Raw genomic sequence first — 12,875 nt, forward strand, 5'->3', positions numbered from 1 at the left:
GGGCTCGGAGGAGACGCTCCCCGCCCGCCAGGCCCCAACGCCGGGGGCGGTCCCGGCTGGACACGAGCACCGCCCCCGCGGCGTCCGGAACCCCGCCGACCATATTTGGAGTTTCCTCCACGCCTTTTATGGCCCTTCCGTGGCCCAAAAAAGGAGTTTCCTGCTCAGGTCTTCCGGGACTGCGCCGCGCAGCCGCGGGATGCTGCGGCGCACCGTCCCTCCTCCTCCTCCTCCTTCTCCCCCTCTTCGCCACCCTCTTCCCCCCGCCTCTCCGCCTCCTGCCCAGTGCCCCGGGAGGCGCTGCCCGGGGCTGCGGGCGCGCTCACACGCGGGGCTCCGCTCCGCTCCGCGGGGCGCCGAGCGCCGGGCCGGGGGCTGCGCTGGAGCACGGGTCGACCATCCGCGCTTCCTCGCTGCTGGTTCCTGTTCGTTTTCGTTAGTAGCGACTGTGTCGCTCTTCATACTCGCCTGCGAAATAGGTAGGATGCGGTCTGACTTGGGGAGTGCTGCAGAGGCCAGTGCCCTTGTCCACCCAGGCTTTTGCTCTGCAGACCCTTTCCGTAAGCGACTGTTCACGTGGATTGTCGTCCACTAGGTTTAATTGTGCTTTAATTGTGCTTTAACTGCACTGGAGAAAAACGATTCTTCGATTTTCTTTCCCCTTAGAAATAAGGAGCTAAAAATTAGTTCGGGCATGCTCGGAGCAGCTCTAATACTGCAGCCAAGTCAAATTTCTATTCGGTTTGTATCAAATGTGGTGTTTAAATCGGGGACCAGTAAGTTCCCTGGGTAGGAAAGTCCTTGAAGTAACCAAGTAACCAAACTGGGACTAGAATTCCAAGCATTGTGTCCTTATGATTCTTCATACAGTATCTAATTGAGTTCTGACAGTATCAAGTGGATTTATTAGAGGGGCAGAAATGTTTTTTCACCTGGAAGTGTGTTGGGATAATCAGCACTCCTTATGTCAGAATTAATTGGTCTTCCTTCCTTTCCCTTTTTTATTTCTAGATTGTGGGAAATTGAGAAGAGTATTTGGGATAAAGAAATCAAATGCTCGAGGGAAGCTTGATGTTCCCAAGGGAATGCTTTAGAGATCTGCAGCTTCTGAACTGCACCAGTAATTGCAGCTCCCACAGAATCCTTCCAGAGCTGGAAGGGACAGGGAAGACAATTCCTGGAGCAGTGGGAAGTGCTTTCTTCAGGGTCTGGACAGCACTGAGGTTGGAACGAGTTCCCGGTATTTCTTGTGCCTCTTGTTTCCAGCCCAGGACTAGGTTGGTGTTCCCTAAATGGCTGCAGTTCCCTGAAGGCGGGAGGAAGCCTGTGCTGGAGAGTGGGAGAAAGGTTCCTGCTGGTTGCTGTGTCCTCAGTGGGCAGAGTTCTCTGACCATGGCCAGATGGGTTGGTGAGTATTGAATCAGTCCTGCCTCCTTTTGGCTGAGTCGTTTAATTGAGTCATCAGCAGGGACTGCTTTTAGCTGGCTTTTGTTCACTTTCTTTTTTACAGGTTTCTTGTTGTTTTGGTCGTGACATTGCCAAACCCTTAAGTTTGATAAATGAACCCTGAAAAGGTTAAACAAACCAAACCTGAGGGAATTGGGGATTGGCTAGCTGGTATCTTATGGCCCTTCGAGGTTTGAATTTACCCCAGTTTTGGTGCCAAGGGAAACTCCAAGTTAAGACTAATCAAAATATGAACCAATTCTCATCAAACTCAGCTTTCCAAACATTGAATTAGGAACAGAAATGATGGGAATGCCCTTGGCAGAAAAGCACCTGTGAAGCAAAGCAGGCTTAAAATGTCTGTGAGCAGGAAATCCAAGAGAAAGGGCTGCTGACTCCTGGCATCCTGGGCAACCTTCAGGTGGGAGGAGCCTTCTGAGATCACAGTGCCCAGTGCCAAGGCCACCGCTGTTCCTTGTCCCTGATGCCATGTCCGCACGGCTTTCGATCCCTCCAGGGATGGGACATCCACCACTGCCCTGGGTAGCTGTGCCAGGCCTGGACAGTCTTTCCACAATGAGACTTCCCCTACATCCAGCCTTTCCTTCCCCTGGGATCACATGAGGCTATTTCCTTGCCCTGGGTCTCACAGTGGCTGCCCTGAGCAGCCATGACCCCAACATAAGAGCGGCTGCATATTTTGTCCTGGCTTCTTTCCATTCCCATCTGGAAGGGGCTCGCTTTCAAGAGAAGAGCCAGGTAAGGCTCAGCTCCATTGCCAGTTTGGCAGGTGAGACCTTATAGGTCATGGACCTGTGTGGGAGGGATGTTGCCTTGCTCATCCACCTATGTGTGTGTGGTGAGACAGCTAAAAGAAGCTTTTTGCCATTGCTCTCTCCCCTTGTTTCTCATCTGCTGCTTTGTGCTTCCTCCTGTTACAATCTATGGACAGAAAAAGTGGGAAATGTGTTTTAGAAATTCTTGGGAATTTTGTTTGTAGGAATGGAAATGCTGATGGAATTGATATTTGACCTCTATGGCCTGTAAAATGTCCCAGAAGCTGATTGATGCGTTCATGCTCCTGTTGTGTTCATTTGGGCTGTGGCTCAGGCTTCTCTCCCTGGACTCTTGCAGTTGCTGTATCTCTTGGATGCTGTGCAGAATGGAATCAGGCAGCCAAACCTCAGGTTCACCTTCTCCCTGACCCTCTATATTGCTCATGTGGCACAGCAGATGCTGAAGCCAGGTACAGGAACTTCCTGTGTGTGCCACTGCTGGGGTAGAAAACGGAGCCCTGGGCAGTGTTGATGTCCTCAGCTGCTCTGTGCTCATGCACTCTTGACTGAGCTTTTAATTCTGGGGAAGAGAAGGGGAGGGATGGCCAGCAATGTAATGAGCCTCAGAGCAAAGGCCTTCTGCAGTTCCTGGGCTGTTCTCCCAGCTTGGAACTCTGTGCAGTGCAGCTTCCATTTATTGCTGTCCGTAGTTGTGGATTGGGAACATTGTCTTCTTCCACAGTGCCAGCTTTTCCTCTTCACAGAGGAGCACATGTACATAAAGGTAAACCAATTCCTTCTGTTGCACCAGTATTTAGACCTGAGGAAAATACCAGATTTTTTCCAGCTTTTCTACAGTTTTGATTTTGAAGTAAGAGTTTCATTTTAGGCATCCAGTAATTCTTCAGAAATGTACAGAAAAAAGCCATTCTTCTCATTCTTCTGTAGTGGTTAATTAGAGGCATCTTTCTTTTTTTCATATTGGAATTAAAAATGTGATTTCTGTGGGGCTTTTGTTATTTTCTGAATACTAACACACAACAAATTGTGCTGTGTATGCTCTGTGAGCACAATAATCAGAATATTCTGCCCCAACTAGCCTACATTAATCTTTGAGTTTAGACTAGTAACATTGAGTTCAACTGAAGTATTTTAGGAACAGCAACTTCCAAAATTCCATTTCTACTGCATATTTGGGTTGCAGATTGACTGTTCCTGATGGATGTTAATTAGCATGCAGGAAAATCCATGACACCTGTGTTTTCTTTTGTCAGGACTATTCTAGATCTGACCAAGCTGACAGAGTTCTTCATCATCCTCAGCTCTGTGCTGTTGTTGTTGAGGCTTTTAGGGAGATGAGGCGTTTCACATCCAATGACAGCATCCTGTCCAGCAGGGACCTGCTGCTGCTGCTGCACAAGTGGAGCCTTGTCAACAAAGACCTGCAGCTGCAGGAGGAGCTGCAGGCCCTGGCCCAGAAGTGCCGAAACAAAGAATTGCTCAGTAAGTGCTAAAATACTTCAAGGAAGGCATATTTTGTTGCAGCTGTTACAGACCAACAGGACACGTGAGGCAAGCTTCACTGGAAATAGTACTAGTACCTTTTGTCAGACTGATGTAGCTGGACGCAGGAGGGAAGGAAGTAGAAAGGCATTTTTCCATGGAAGTGGAAAGGTTAGGGTTTTCATCTCCTTCCCCTGTGATTTAAATGGTATCAATTGAAGAAAGCCCTGTTTTTTCCATGATGTCATGGAATCCCTATTTTCCATTCTTTTCCAGATCAAATAGAAGAGGAGAACCTTGATAATGCTCTTTTATGGGTTTGAATTAAGGATAGCTCATACAGCTTAAATTGAGGGGGAACCCCAGTTGTCCCTCCTTTTTAAGGGTTTGAGGGGAAACAAAATCCCCCTTTTTCCATTATTGGGGAGATTTAAAGTGAGGAAAACCCCTCTTTTCCCAAAATTTTAGGGGATTACATCAAAATTTGCCATTGTATCAGTGGAAGTGGAGGTAACTGCCCCATTTCCTCTTTTCAAGAGGTTCACTTCAAGGAAGATCTTCCCTTTTCAGCATTTTAAGGGTTTAAACTTGCATTTCAGGGCAGTTCTACCTGTGCCCTGGTACCATTCAGATGAGAGAGAACCTGGCACATATGTAACCCTAACACCCCCCTGGAATCTATTATTTTTCCCAGTTTTATTTATAATGTAGATAGCCCTAAATAGAGGTCCCAGTGAGACTTATACCATTCATCTCATTGCTATTCTTCTCCACCCTACTTAGCCACACATGGAGTGTGGTTCCACTCAGCAGTCACTAAGGAGTAATTATGCAACTTAATAAATTATACAGCTTATATAGCTGTGCTTCTGAAACATAAAGTTTTACTTCTGACCAGATCTCTGCCCTTTTGCTGAAAGTAGTTGTAGCAAAAAAGAAAGCATTGTCATGTCCCTGAAGTGCTTTCTTCTATATTGAAGAAATAATCACCTTTCTCATCTTCAATTTACTCACCTTGAACTTAAGTCAGAGGAGCTGCAGCTCCTCTGAGGCCTTTTATACCTTGTGGGATTTGCTCTTCCTTTTTGTGGGAATGATAGGCGGGCCCAATTATATTAACCCCATATTATGTTAACCAACTATATTAACCCCAGCCTTTGCTAAGGGCCTCTAGGGGATCAGCTAGAAAGAAGGGTAATGTCTGCTGATTGATTGCTCTGGGCTTGGCTGCTCATGCCTCTTGCTCCGGGCTCGATTGGTGATGCCTGCTCAGGCATTAGGAATGGACCCTGAGCTAACGTCGCCCCCCGGGATACGGGACTGATGGGGGTGTCACGTAGCTCCGCCCTCCGCTTTTTAAAGGTGTTTGGGGGTTATTTTAAGGGGGGTTTTATATTTTTTTTTTTTCCGGAATTTTTGGGCTTTTTTTTTCTTTTTTTCTTTTAAGGGATATTAAATGGGTGTTTTGGGTTTTTTTAAGGGATTTTTACATTAGTTTTTTGGAGGAATTTTAGAGTTTTTAAAGGGGGTTTATGTTTTTTGGGGGGGTTTTAAAAGGTTTTCTGGGGAGAGTTTTAAATGGGAATTTTGGGGCTTTTTGAGGTTTTTTAGGGGTTTTTAAAGAGCTTTTGTCGTTTTTTTAAGCGGGTCTTTAAAGTTGTTTTAGGGTATTTTTTAGGGATTTTTATAAGTGTTTTGGGGTTTTATTTTGTTGTTTTTTTGTTTTTTAGTTTTTCTGGAACTTTTAGAGGATTTTTTTATTTTTTATTTTTGAGGCGGGCTTTGAGGGATTTTTAATTTTGTTTTGGGGTTTTTCGGGGATTTTGATGGGTTTTGTGGGGGGTTATACAGTGGAATTTTGGGACTTTCGGCTGTTTTTTTAGTTTGGGTTTTTTGCTGTTTTTAAAGGGGTTTTGCGGTGCTTTGCAGGGTTTTTAAAGTTGCTTTAGGGTATTTTTAGGGATTTTAAAAAGCTTTTAGGGTTTTTTTAGGTTTATTGGATTTTGAGAGGTTTTTGGGGTTTTTAATGAGGGTTTTTGGGGGAATTTTTGGGTATTTTTTTGAGGGTCTTGGGTGAGTTGGGTTTTTGAGAGGTTTTGGTTTTTGGGGGGGGTTGGGGGTTTTTGCGGGTGCTTTTGGGGTTGTGTGGTTTCTTTGGTTTTTTTTCCCTTGTTTTTGGCCTTTTTTTGTTTTGGCCGGTTTTTTTTCCACTTTTTCCTCCCCCAGATTTCCCTCCCCAGGTCTGTTTTTCCAAGCGTCGCTACAAGGAGGTGCTGGAGGCCACCGAGACACCCAGTGACAAAGCTTTGTGTGCGGAAGCAACTGCTGAACAGGTGAGCCAGCGCAGCTGTGTAGTGGGAACTTGTCTCTTTCCCCTTGTGAATTTTACCTTGCCGCTCCCTCCCTGGTGCCCTCAGAAAAAAATGGGGGCTATGAGGACAGAAGAAATTTAAATTGAGGGGAGTGACTCCTCTTCCTTTATTGTGTGTGTTTAAAGTGCGGGAAATAGCCCTGCAGCTGTGATTTTGAGGGGAGTGCCAGAGCCGAGCCGAGCTGTGCCGGAGCGGGAGAGAGTGAGCAGGGGAGCGGCCTCGGGCTGGAGAGGGGCAGCAGAAAGGCAAAGAGACCTGCCTGGGGTCACTGTGGGCAGCAGAATGGACACTGGGGTGACCAGTGGAAGTGAGGAGTGGGTCTGAGTTCACCTACAGGGAAAGAAGGAGGGGATGTTTTGGAGGGAAAAGCTGAGGCGAATGGTTCACTCACCCTGGCACAAGTTGTGTTTGCACAAAGTGGGGCCAGAGTTGAAGGTCAATCCAAAGCCAACCCCGCTTGACCTCTGAATTCCAGAATAGTCTGTGAGCACACAAAGCAAGGGACTGTTGGTAAAAATATAACAGCACTGCCATTCTGGACCTCTGCATGACATTCACACAGAACTTCCCTTTCAAGGAGTGAAATGTAACAAAAAGTATGAAAGAAACGTAATTCCAAGAGGGAAAATAGTCTGCAAAAAACAAGTCCCTGTGAGCCTGGATGCTGATCCCTACTGCTGGTCTATGGCAGCATCTGACAGGTCAGATTTCAAGCTGTTTTATGTGACAGGAAACTGGTTTTTTCCTTCTTGTGGGCAGGATCCTTGGCTTTGCATGGGCAAAGGCACTGCATGTTTTCCACCTAGGAAAAGAGTTAGGGAACTATTTTAAAACACAGTCCTGGAGGCAAACAGCCTAGCTTGGTATTTCTGGGTGGAAATAGAAGAATAGCTCTTCTGATTTTTCTCTGATCTTTCTCCCACAGCTGTTTCTGTGTTCCTGGTTTCTGTTTAGGTCAGGGACGTGTGGCTCGGAGCTCAGGAGCTGGATATGTTACTGACCCACGCCAGGTTGTTCTGCACTAGTGCAGGTGATGAATTGCAGGATGGCTTGGGAACTCGGAAACAAGGAGGAGAAACTATTACATCTCTTTGTAAAAAGATTTGGCTACGTCAGAGCATTAATTCAGGGAACTAACACTTCATCTCTAACATTCTGTGCTTTGCCATCATCACTGTGAGCCCTGAAAGTCTCCTGAGCTGTTCTCATACAGACCTAACTTGTTTGGTCAAAAAAATCTTATTTTTGTTTAGACAAAAAGATTTTATTAGTGTGTGCAAAGTCATGGGTAAGATTTATTCAACATCTCTCAGTGGGACATTAAAGCTCTGCTTTCCCTTTTCTTGGACAGTCTGAGACACAATATTACTTTATATCATTTTTATTACAGGCTTTTTTAACTTTTTGAAGAACCAAAAAGACTGTTTGTGCATATGTGTGTCATTAATGTCCATCCTCTCTCCAGTGTAGTATGGGAAAAAAGGCTGCAGAGCATCCTAAAGGGACTGTAAGTGTAAATAACGAGGAGCCAGAGGTATAATCATGATGATTTACTATTTCTTAAAAGTACCTGATTGATTTAATGATAGCAAAACCAGTATGAATAGAAGATTGAACTTGGGAATCATAATGGTTGTCTTGGGTTTAAAAAGCTTTAATGGGCTTTGGAGACATTTATATCAGACCTGGTTTATTTTTTCCCCTTTTATTAAATTAAAAAAAAAAAAAAAAGAAGCCCTGATCTATCACTGCTGCTGTGATGTGTGACAAAAGGCCATCTTCCTCCACTTGGAAGAGGTGAGAGATGGAGCTAAACCCCAAAGGATTTTCTGCTCACTGATTGTACCAGAGTTTTAGTGGGAATTCTCTGCAAAATCTGATCAATTGTTCTTGGCTGTGGCCATGAGGGGAGTCGAATATGCCAGCCCAGATCTGCAAACATGCAGTGCCAGAAGGAGAACCTTTGAAATATAAACCAGGATTTATTCAATGACTCACGGGTGCCTGCTGGGCCCAGGTCCTCTGTACAAACACTGTGCAGGGAAAAGGCAGGACTGCACATTCCTTGTGATAGGAATTGAGTTTGGGGGGGTTAAATAAAAAGGAGATGCAAAGGAGGGAATTGCTTCTATCTGTAAATATTCCTGTGTTAAAGGAGCCCTGCACATGTCTGACTGCTGGCCAGTGCTCCTTCCTGACTGTCCCCTACCTTGGTGAGATATATTAAAGATATAAATATGAAAAATATAAATAGAAACATATATTTAAGTATCATTTAAAATAAAGGGGTTTTTTTGTTTGTATTTACTTAGAGGTAGAGCTTTTAAATAAATAATACTAAAATTAAAAAATACAAATATATAATATATCAAGATATAGATATACATAAAATACAAAAATATTAAAAATATAAATTATTAATATATATAATGTATATTAAATTAATGCTAATATTATAATATATAAAATATATATTTTATATAATAATATATATAATATATAAATATTAGCAATATAATGGTGCCTTTACCTGTGGAAGGTCGGCTGAAACCATCCAGGTCTCTGCACTGCAAATACACGTGAACGAGCGGAAGAAAGCTCTCCATGTGCTTCCTCAGGTACTTCCCAGTGGCACTGCTCAGACACCAGAGCTCCAACTGCAGCAGGTGAGTCCTGGAGTGCTGGATCAGCATGGCCACAATGGCCAGGGAGGTGTGTGAGCACTGGGCAAGACAGTGAGCCTGCACCTCGACACCACCTGCGAGAGCCAGGACTGGCTCACTCTGGAGAGCCTGAAGGAAACCTCGCTCCAAATCTTTTCTGGCCGATGCTGACATCAATTTCCTCAAAGCCTGAATGTGCTCTGTGGACAGCAGAAGTTCTCCTTGCTGGGGATGTCCTTGGTAGCTGTCTGCAAGGAGCTGCACCAAGATTTGTCCATAGAAGCTTAACTGTTTCCCAATTTTAGGGGATTTTTCAGATTTCTGACAAGTGAAGCTGTTCTCAGGAAGTTGCAGCATGGTTAAAGTGATCTCCTTCAGCTGGGCTGCAGTCATGTACATGTGCAGCTCCTCCAGAGCCTGCAGCTGGTGACAGTTCCTGGGATAGACCTGGCTTCTGTTCTGCCCCACAGTCAGCAGCTCTTCCAGGACACTTTTGGTGATGGCTTCGAAATACTTGGACAAGATGTGTCTGTGATCCCTCGTGATGCTCTGCAGGACGGGGGCGCCTGTTTTCAGCAGCTGGAGCACCCCAGAATTGAGGTGAGCTGACAGGAGCTTCACAGGGACAGGGTTCAGACCAGGCTGAGGAACAGAGCGCAGCTCCAACGCCAGGAACCAGCTCTCCAGTGTAGGATGTCTGAAAATCAAGGTGAGTGTATCCTCCAGGGTCTGCAACACACAGAGGTAACAGTGTCACTGAATGGGTAAAACGGTGCAGGGTAAAAAATAAACTCAGTCATCTGCCTGTTTTCCACAGTTTATCAGTTACACTCACTGAACATGAAATTGTCTACTCGCTGGCCAGAGGATAAACAATATTAATGAATTACAAGCACATGAATATCATTCTCCTAACATTTATCCTATGGGATTTATGCTGTTATACTGAACACTCTGGACATGTCTGAGCTCGTCTGCAGAGGAAAACTGAGTATTCTGGGGTTCATCTACACACTCTAATCTCCACAAATTCACAGAACAGATGAAAGGAGGAAAAATTCCCTCCTCAGGTACATAATTTTCAATAAGGCTTTACACAGAGCTGAGGGAATACATTTTTTTCTGCAAAGGTGATCTCATTTGGGACTTCTGACATGTTCCAGCTCAGGGTGGGACTGTGGGTGATGCAGCTGGGTCACATCTCCAGACAGTAGTTTAGCAACCTCACGCTCTACATTCCTAAATTCTCCTCCAAGAGCTTAACAACAGCTCTCTGATCAGCCAAACTATTCCCTAGAGAATCAGCCAAATCCAAGTTTACTAGCAGGTACCTCTGTGTGCAGGGATTTGGTACCTTGTCATTTGAAGACACTTCTGTCATCAGAGGCTCCTCATCCACAAAGAGATCCCATCAGCCTGACGCTCTTCCTGTTCCTGCTGCTGCTCCAGCTTTATTTGATTGCCCCGGCACAACAGGATGCTCAGCAGGTCCACACAGAGGTCAGCAAGCTGAGGACCCAAAGTTTTACCAAGCTATGAAAATAAAGACATCTTGGAAGTGTAGAAAAGAGGAGGATGGGAGCAGAAGGGTAATTATACAACAGGAATAGGAGTTTAACTAAGAACTACTTAGATTACAGCCTCTTCTGGGGGAAGGAACCACTTCCCTATGTAAAACCTGATTCTAGGAGAAGTCTCAGGTTTCCAAATAAATAGTGATAGAATTTCATTTATATTGTGACATTTGGAGGTACACAGGCCAGTGAATGTTACTCTCTGCAAAGGCTTCTCAGGAGACCCAGGAGCTGAATTAAAATCTCGAGTTTATTTGCACTCACACCAATCAGCAAGGTGACCCATGCAAAATAAATCCAAGCTCCTCAATAATGAGAACTGACATTTGTTTGTAAATTACATGCAGTTTTGTACAGTGCTGTGCAGCCTCAGAGACAAGTACAGAAAAAAGAGCTACAGAACTGGAACCTAAATTTTAACAGCTAAGTAATTTGTACCTTCTGCATGAAAATAAACCAAACATAACCACAATATTACTACAGTATTGCTCTTACACTGCTGAAGTTCTCCACTGTGGATTTCAGGTACAACAGCACGTGCTTTACTCCCAACAAAAGCTGGTCAGGTGGGAGCCAGGAAGCCAATTTTGTCTGAACACCACCTTCCAGTAGGGTATTGCTTCCTCTCTCATAAGCTGTCTTTAGCAAAGTGGCAAATACAGAATCCAGAGGCACAGCAGGTTCCTCGTTTACCTCCTCATGATTTTTAAACTGTTAAAAGTGAAAAAAGTATAAGAGAAAAACAGTGATGAATATGAAACAAAAATCTTCTCAGCTACCCATGTTTTGAGATGAGCTCTGGGCTGAACCCAGGGCGAAGCTCCAGGAGCACAAGTGTGCAGTCCTGCTAGAACAGAGCCATCCAGCAGTGCCCCCAGGGAATCTGTAGTGTTCACTGCTGGCCTTAGAGAAAAACACCAAACCCAGCCCAGGGGGCCTGTGATCCCCAACCCAGCCAGGGGCAACTCCAGGCACTCTGAACTGAGGCCACTGTATGCAGCAGGCTCTGCTGTGCCCGGTGAGGAGCCTGTGTACGACCCACCCCTGAGCCCTGAGCCACCTCCCAAACACCACAGAGACCTCTTGTGTCATCAGAGAAAAGCCCTGCAGCAAATCTGTGTCCCAGCGTGATCAACAAGAAATACAGAATTAGCTCGACAGAAATGCTCCTTCTGATGGAAATGTGACCTGTATAAATTGTGAGGGTTTTATAGGAATTCAGTGACTTCAGGTATTCCATACCACAGGTTCCTGAGATTGCTTGGGTATCCAGAGTTTATAGTACTGGTTAAACTGGTACAGCTGAGGATACTTAGCAGTTTCCAGGGACTCGAGATCTTTATCATAGAGCTGGAACGTCAAACAGAGGGCAAAGGATTCTCTCTGAGAGTGCAGGAGCTCAGTGAAAACAGCAACAAGGTACTCCACTATGTGTGCTCCTAGAAAAGCAAAAACAAATTTAGCTATTGACATGAGCAGACACTGGGGCAACCCTCCTTACCTTGGGCCTTGGCAGCAGCCCACAGAGCATCATTCAGAAAAGTACTGAGTAAGATCAAGAAGTGTTAGACAAGAGTTCCTGACCACTGAGGAACCTGAAAAATCCTCCACACATTAGTTCCTGCTGAAGTAAATAATCCATCCTCACTGTGCTGTGCCAAGCATGCCTGTATTTAACAGGAAAAGCCCCCTGCCAAGCACCACCTCAGAGAACAACTGATTTGTACTGGGGGGCACACCCCAGGTAACATGTACAAGTTAAACAGAATTTTCTTTCAGTCATCCCAGGTGCTACTTGAGCACCAAATACCCACAGAGAACTTAGTGAGGTTCTGTGGGGTTGGCAAATCCTGCTCCAAGCCCAACTGGTGCCCCTGTGACTCCCCTGTGACTTTCCTCAAGGAGCTGGTAGAACTGTGCAATATTTGCCACCAGAGCTTCATTCCTGAAGAAGCTTTCTCTGGAAAATGCATCCATTTCCTACTTAACAGCACAGTCCTCTCTCCCTGATCTCAGGAAGAGCTGCCCACAGCCACGGAAACCACCTTCCTCTCCTGATCACCTCACTGTCCTAAAAACACTGTGACAGAAGCCAGGTGGTCCATGCAGGGACAGTGTCTCTTCTCTTTAGGGTCAGGGGAAAAGGGCAGAAGCACCTACAGAGCTTCAGTGCCTCTCTTGAGGAAACACCATGGATCTGCATCCCCTTCTGCTTGCAGGGAAGACAATAAAACAGCTAAAGGAAAAAAACGGTAAAAAAAATATTAAAAATGGGTAAAAATGATTCCCCTTTCAATCCACTGGTAGGAATTACACAATACCAAAAAACCTGTACCTGTTCCATCTTTAGACTAAAGCAGTAGCTTCTAATGCAGCAGGGACAACAGCAGGGAAGGGAAATGTTTGGATAATCATGTCTTCATTTAAAGATTTCTTCATGAAAGCCATCACTGCCCTAAATCAGGACATCCACCACATCCAGGACATCTAATAAATGAAGAAAAAAAACTAAGCAGAGGATCCAGACTACCAGGAAAAACA

General features: G+C 45.1%; 1 long non-coding RNA gene and 1 pseudogene across 6 annotated transcripts; one reads left to right on the forward strand and one right to left on the reverse strand.

Annotated features, from left to right (window-relative positions):
- Positions 1 to 361: 361 nt before the first annotated feature.
- Positions 362 to 4,859, forward strand: LOC306808974. 5 transcript variants are annotated; one of them, XR_013776133.1, is made up of 5 exons: positions 362 to 479; positions 1,012 to 1,408; positions 2,581 to 2,692; positions 2,888 to 3,093; positions 3,497 to 4,859. It is a non-coding gene; the product is annotated as an uncharacterized lncRNA (long non-coding RNA). The 5 variants fall into 5 exon arrangements; XR_013776134.1 differs by having other exon boundaries at positions 2,987 to 3,093; positions 3,427 to 4,859; XR_013776135.1 differs by having other exon boundaries at positions 2,987 to 3,093; positions 3,619 to 4,859.
- Positions 4,860 to 8,420: 3,561 nt separating this feature from the next.
- On the reverse strand, positions 8,421 to 11,884 carry LOC306808872 (nucleolar pre-ribosomal-associated protein 1 pseudogene; annotated as a pseudogene). The gene is made up of 5 exons (XR_013777841.1): positions 11,577 to 11,884; positions 10,830 to 11,045; positions 10,115 to 10,293; positions 8,628 to 9,489; positions 8,421 to 8,434 (listed from the first exon to the last, which is right to left on the reverse strand). The product of XR_013777841.1 is annotated as a nucleolar pre-ribosomal-associated protein 1 pseudogene (transcript).
- Positions 11,885 to 12,875: the final 991 nt, after the last annotated feature.

This window comes from Erithacus rubecula, assembly GCF_903797595.1.
Source record: "Erithacus rubecula genome assembly, chromosome: 16".
Classification (NCBI taxonomy): Eukaryota; Metazoa; Chordata; class Aves; order Passeriformes; family Muscicapidae; genus Erithacus; species Erithacus rubecula.